This window comes from Tupaia chinensis, unplaced genomic scaffold (genome assembly GCF_000334495.1).
Source record: "Tupaia chinensis unplaced genomic scaffold, TupChi_1.0 Scaffold138812_1, whole genome shotgun sequence".
Taxonomy (NCBI): Eukaryota; Metazoa; Chordata; class Mammalia; order Scandentia; family Tupaiidae; genus Tupaia; species Tupaia belangeri.
Window position 1 is genome coordinate 491,910 of NW_006198705.1, and position 7,501 is coordinate 499,410.

The following is a 7,501-nucleotide window of genomic DNA, read 5'->3' on the forward strand; positions in this document are numbered from 1 at the left end:
GAGACAGAAAGTGAGAAATCACCCCTCAGTGGGGATGGCCACACTGCAATCCCTTCTCCTTCATTCTCCTCTTGGGATCTTGGGCACGCACGCACACGTACCCAGCATGAGTTTAAGTCACTGGGTCCGGAACTCGAACCCCGGTCGGCTACATAGCCATTATGCTAACTGTTGGTCCCAGTGCAGTGTTTCACCATATGACTAGGCCAAGATTTCTTTATCCCTTCATCTACTGATGTCTGTTTTTTCTAACTGCTAACATTCTTCTTGTAGATGTATGTTTTTGTTTCTTTTGGGTAAATACCTAGGAGTACTATTGCTGGATCCAGAGTAGGTGTATGTTTAATTTGGTAAGAAACCAATGAAAAGTTTCCCAAGTGTTTCTATCACTTCACTCTTCCACCAGCAATGGTCAAGCAATGTATGAGTTCCAGTTGCCCTACGTCGTCACCAATGTTTGTACTGTCAGTTATTTTAATTTTAGTCATTCTAGTGGGCAGGAAGTGATATGCATTGTGTCGTTTTAAATAAAATCTTATTGAAATAAAATTTACATAAAATGCACCTATTTTAAGTGTACAGTATGACAGCTTTTGATAAATGGATACACCTGTGTAACTATCTCTTCCATCAACCTATACAACCTCACTATCATCCCATCCAAAAACACCCCTTATGCCCTTCATAATTCCCACACTTCACTCCAGATAATCACTGATACAATTTTTTTTCTGGATAGAATTTTTGCTATAGAGTACATGCGCTTGCTAGAGAGATAGAGAAACAGAAGGCAAAAACTCATCCCCCGGGGGTATGGCCATGCCACAATCCTTTCTCCTCCATTGTCCTCCCACGATCTTGAGCACACATGCACACATGTACACATACATGTCCAGCATGAGTTTTAAGTCGCCAGGTCCTGGACTCAAACAACGGTCAACTACATGGAAGTACAGTGACATAATCATTATGCCATCTGCTAGTTACATCACTGATATAATTTCTACCACTACAGATTAGATTTGCTTGTTCTAAAATTCACATAATTGTAATTATGAAGCATATAACTTTTTGGACGTAGACTCTTTTATTCAGTGTAATGTTTCTAAGATGTATATATTCTGTTGTATTGGCTATTTCCTTTTTTAACTGAATAGAATGTCATTGGGCAAATAAAATTTTGTTTTCCATTCACTGCCAAATGATCTTCTAAAATTGTTATACCATTTTATGCTATCACCAGCAATAGACAGGAGTTCTAGTTTCTCCTTATCTTCACCAACATTTACTATTGTTAGTCTTTTTATGTCAGTCATTCTAGTTGGAGAGAAGTGGTTTGTCACTGTGGTTTAATTTGCATTTCCCTGTGTACCCATCATATGAGTTTTTCTGGCTATTCTTCTTATCATATTGTGTATTCATTTATTCTTTTATACCTTTGCCTATTTAATAACTGGGGTGGGGCCAGTGACCCAGTGGTTAAGACAGCTGGATTCCACATGGATGACTGCACAGTTCGAATCCCAGACCTAATGGCTTGAAAAACTCACTAGGCATTTGTGTGTGTGTGTCCAATATCCTAAAAGAGGGAAGAAATGGAAGAGAAGGGACTGTGGTATGACCATGCCCCATGGGGAGTGTTTTCTTGCCTTTCCTATCTTTCTTTTTCTTACTCTGAAATGTGCCCTCTAGAAAATTAAAAACTGAATATTTTGAAGAGATAACCTTCAGAATGGGCTAAGGTATTTGCAAACTATGTTTTGGATAAGGGGCTGATAATCAGAATATACAGGGAACTCAAGCTGCTTACCTGCAATAATAATAATAATAATAAATCCAGTTAAAAGATTGGCAAATGAGCTGAACAGACAACTCCCAAGGAAGACATACAAACAGCCAAAAAGCATATGAAAACATGCTCCAACATCCCTTATCATAAGGGAGATGCAAATCAAAACCACAATGAGATACCAACTAACCCCAGTCAGAGTGGCTAAGATTAAAAAACTAAAGAATAATAAGTGTTGACAAGGCTGTGATGAGAAGGAAACATTCCTACACTGTTGGTAGGAATATAAATTAGTACGGCCACTGTGGAGAACCATACGCAGGTTCCTCAAAAAGCTACAAATAAAACTACCATATAATGCTGGATATCTTCCCAAAGGGTACAAATATCTTCCCAAAGGGTACAAGTATTCAGAAGAATACTTGCACACTCATGTTTACTGTAGCATTATTCACAATTGCTAAGACATGAAATCAACCCAAATGTCTAAGAACAGATGAATGGATTGAAAAGTGTGGCACATGTACTCTGTGGAATACTACTCAGTCATAAAAAAGAATAAGACCCTGACATCTGATAGGAAGTGGATGACAATGGAAATTTTAATGCTAAGTAAAGCAAACCAGACTATGAAGGAGAAGCACTGTATGTCTTCACTTAATACATACCAAATGTCTGCACTCCGATGGAAACTTAAAGATTGGAAGGTATAAAGTCATGCAGAGCAACAGAGGATACTAGAGACAGTGTGGGAAGAAGGTGGGCCATGAGGGGCAGGAGGGAGGGAATGGGGGGGAGGGAGAGAAAAAAACATTTTTTTTTTGAGAGGTTTTTGCTATAGGTCATGTTTGCTCACCAGAAAGACAGAGAGACAGAAAGCAAGAACTCATCCCCCAGGGGGATTGGCACACCGCAATTCTTTCTCCTCCATTCTCCTCTTGGGATCTTGGGCATGCATGCACACACACCCAGCATGAGTTTAAGCCCCCAGGTCTGGACCTTGAACCGTGGTTGGCTACATGGGAATCCAGTGACATAGCCATTACGCCAGCTGCTGGCTCCAAGAAAAGAAAAACATTTAACAGACACAAAAATGTAAAATTATGTGTTAAGGATGACGTGTATGGTAATATCTTTGACTGGATTAATATGCAGTGTATTCATGCTAGGAATATTATTTCTGAATATTGCAAAGCTGTAGATTTAGATTTGTATTTCATCAGTGTAAATTTCACTGATGAAATGTGAATAAATGTAAATAAAATGAAAAAAATATTTAAAAAATTTTAAAAACCCCTAGGTGTTTATTATTGAGTTGTAAAAATACTTTACATATTCTGGATACAAGTCAAGTGCAGATATGCTTTGCAAACATTTGGTTATCAGGAAAGTCATGCCACAATTTTGCACAGAAAAACATAGAAAAAGATGTCATGGTTTTCCCGACAACCTAATACTTTATACCTTGTCTTCTCATTTTCCTAGAGACAACTGTTGAAGAACAGATGACTTTAAGTTTTGAATTTGTCAAATTTATCTTTTTTTTCTGGTTAATTTGTAACCTAAGAAATCATCTACCCCAAAGCCATGAAGACATTCTTCTGTGTTTGCTTGTGAAAGTTTTGTAGTATTGACTGTGATCCATCTTGAATATACTTTTGTATATAGTATAAAGTAGAGGCAAAGGTCTATTTTTTTCTCTTCTGAATATTCAGATTTTCAAACCACCATTTATTGATATCCATATTAATTCTGAATGTCTTTTTTTGGTTTTTTTGTTGTTGTTTATTTGCTGTAGGGCATGTGCGCTTTTCAGAGAGACAGACAGAAAGTGAGCAATCACTCCAGGAAGTATGGCCATGCCACATTCTTCTTCTCCATTCTCTTCTTGGGATTTTGGCCACTCACACACGTGCCCGGCATGAGTGTAAAGCTGCAGGGTCCAGGACTAGAACTGCAGTCGACCATGTGGGGAGCCCAGAGATGAGACTATTATGCCATCTACTGGTCCCTAATTTTGTACGCCTTTTAACAATGTTTCTGAGATTCTCCTTTGTACTGACCCCATTCTACCAAGCAGTCATCTAGCAGCTTCCAATATAGTCCCTACTTATTTCAGAGAAGTCCTCAGAGTGGCTCCCATGTGCCCATGTGGACAGCCACAGCCTTCCAGTATGATTATAGGTTTCTGTTATCCAAGCTGCCCATCCTCGGGGCAAGAGCAGAGCCTGAGAATATGGCCTTCTCCCCAACTCAGGGCTGATGGGTTATCTAGATCCTGGAGCCATAACCATTCGTGTCCAGACTGCCCAGCTCCCTGTGAGTGGTCTGTGCACTTCTAGTCTTTAGCACTGTCACAACGGGGTTCCAACACAGTTCAACAACTGAGAAAGAGACAGGTGTCGTGGCATACCCTCCACTTTCTCTTCTTTTCTCAACTAAAACTCCATTGCTCCCCAAAACAAGCAGTCTTTCTTCCCAGAGACAACGATACTGTATTCTCCCTAAATGAACATTGTCTTCTCTCTTCCCAAAAAGCATTTGTTCTTCTTCTCTGGAAGGGCTCTCTAAATATCTCCAAGTCAGCATAAAGTCTTCATCTACCATAACAAGCTGATTGCACTTGAGCACGCTCCTAGTGTCCATTACATGTCCGGCACAGTGGCTGGTACCAAGGGAGCAGTGACACATTCATCCTCTGACAGAGCTGATGGGAGGTGGAGACAGTTATGGAAACTGGCAATTACAATACAGCGAGGTGACCGTGATAAGGAACAGACACGTGGCCAACTGTGATTCAGTTCCCAGCACTGGTGGCTTGAAAAATACACTGGGCATGAGTGGGAAAGTGCCCAAAATCCTGACGGGAAGGAGAAATAGAGAAGAGACTACAGTGCAAACACCACTGGCAGGTGCTTTCTCCCTCTCTGTCTCTCTCTGGAGATCTCATATGCCCTTTAGAAATTAAAAAAAAAAATGCACTTCTTTCTTTTCTCTCCTTTTTTTTTTTTTTTCTTTTAGGTTTTTACCATTGGGCACAAGTGCTCCCTGGAGAGAGACAGAAGAAAAGTGAGAAATCATCTCCCGGGGGAGGTGGCCATGCCACAATTCCTTCTCCTCCATTCTCCTTTTCGGATTTTGAGCACACACAGACACATGCCTACTGTGAGTTTCAAGCCATTGGGTCCGGGACTAGAAGTGCAGTCAGCCCTACAGTGCCACGCAACCTGCTGGCCTGTGTATTTTTTTCTTTTCTTTTCTTTTCTTTTTTTTTCTGTTTTTTTTTTTTTTTTTTTTTTTGAACCAACAAACACCAGTAAGATAAACAGAACAATCAAAAGATCCTACTCACAAAAACAAGAAAACATGTTAGAATAAATTTAATAAGAAATGTGGCATAGACGCCTGCGGATGTAGGTTAAAGTCAGGAAAAGGAACATGAAATTGGATTAGAGGACACGAATCACAGGATAGGAAGAACAAATGACCATAGTGCTAACTTCAGGGCTGATGAATAAAGATGGCGGGATGCGTGTCATGATGGGATTAACTGAACTCAAATGTCCAGCATACCTCAGGTATTAACACGAGGACTGCAAGATGATGCCCAGAGCTTCAATAATCCTGGGAGCCTTACAATATACCTGTGCGTAGGCACTGCGGCCTGGCTGAGACTCTAGTTGTGGTCACAGAACAGAAGGTCCATTTGAGTCACCACTGAATCCTTCATCCCCATTCTGACTCTGGGGAAGGAGGACAGAGAAGATGACTATAGAGCTCAAAGTAAAATGACAAAGTCACCTGAAAACAATTCATCAATGAGCTATTAAAGGAGAAAATTTCAATCTAAGAGGTTATTTTTTTTTTGGTGGGGTCGGGGAGGGCATCCCTGTAGCACAGTGGTTACGTGAGCTGGATCCCACATGGCCAACTATGGTTCACATCCTGACCTAGCAGCTTGAAAAAACATACTATGTGTGTGCCCCAAATCTCAACAGCATGGAGAATAAAAGAATTGCAGCATGACGATACCCTATTAGGGGATGCTTTCTCTCTCTCTCTCTCTCTCTCTCTCTCTCTCTCTCCTCTCTCGGGAGTGTGCCCACCCTTTTGCAATTAAAAAGCTAGGCTTTTCTCACATTGATTTCATTTCTTTTGACCTTACAATAAAGTTTACATTTATTTGTATTTATGTCGATTTAAAATAAAGTTTAAAGTTGATTAGCCAAGTAAAATAAGAGGCAGTTTTTGAAAGGGCCTTACTGGAATGGTTTATTTTTCTACCATCACCATCTAGTGGAGAAAACCTTGAATGTCATACAAAAAAAAAAAATAAAGAGGGTGATTGCTGTGTGCCAGACACTAAATACTTTCACATTTAGAACTTCACTTAATTATCACTACAGGCTGAAAAGCAGTGAATATTATTCCTCCTTCTGATTTGGAAACTGAGTCTATGAAGTTAAGCAGCTTGCCCAAGGTCACACTGTGACCAACTTGAAACGAGATTCTTTTTATTTTGCTGACAGGTATGTGCACTTGCCAATGAGAGAGAGGGAAAAATGAGAAAGCACCCCTTACAAGAGATGGACATCCCTTCTCCTCCATCTTCCTCTCAGGATTTGGGGGAATGCACACACACAAACCTGGTGTGCGATTTCTCACTTTCTCTCTGTCTCTGTCTCTCTGGTGATCACATGCACCCTACAGCAAAAACCTCTCAGAAAAAAAAGGAGAAATACTAACCTTCAAAAAAATCAGATTTCACTCTCTGTACAAGGTACAAGAAATTAGCCACACATTCAACAGGGGGAAAAAAAAGTGTCTTGCACCTTTTCTTTGTATTATAATCCTTACCTAATTTTAGTTTCTGTAAAATTATCATCCAGGAGCCTGCACTTGGCTAACTTAGGCAGTGATCACCTGTGCACAGATTAAATCAGGATTCCATTTTTGTCACATTTCAAGAAAGGTTTTCTTCTCCATCAATCCACTTACTTCTTCTGATCACCAAAAATGCATTTTGTAAAGGCCAACAGACAGCATTGGTGGTTAAGGACGTGGCCAACCATGGTTTCAGTCCCAAAAAACAAGTCTTGGTAGTCTGCTTTCTCACTTTCTCTCTGTCTGGTCAAATTAAGTAATAAACAAAATTAAATAAATAATTTTTAAAATATAATTTTTTAAAAGGGAGATTTACAGAAAAGCAAAAACTGAAATTACAGAAATTAACACATGCAGAAACGTAGCACATGTCACTTAGTATTTTAATCTGCCTGCCCCCAATTACGGTGGACCTTCTCCGTGGCCACCTACAGTAGTGTCCAGCGGGTGCCCACCATCAATTTGTCATGGGGGCGGAATGTTCAAGCCTGTTCCTGGTTCGCAACTAGCGTCGACGTAAGCTTCTCGATGTTGTGCAAAATGCGCTCCTGAATTCACCTTTGACTACGACTATGGTGAACTTTATTCTCCAAGCTTGTAGTTCGGCCTTTCCGCGGTTGTTTCCCACTGGAGCGTGGTCGGCTCGGCCCTCCATTTCGCTTTCATTACACTTAACCTGTCGCGGCCTCGCGAAGCACATGTTCCCTCCACATCCGGGCGTCGAGTACCTCGAAGGCCCAGAAAGAACGCCGTTCTCTCCGCCACGCCGCCCGACGCAGGCGCACGCGCACCACGCCCCCCGGACGCCGGCCCCGCCCCTCACGTAGA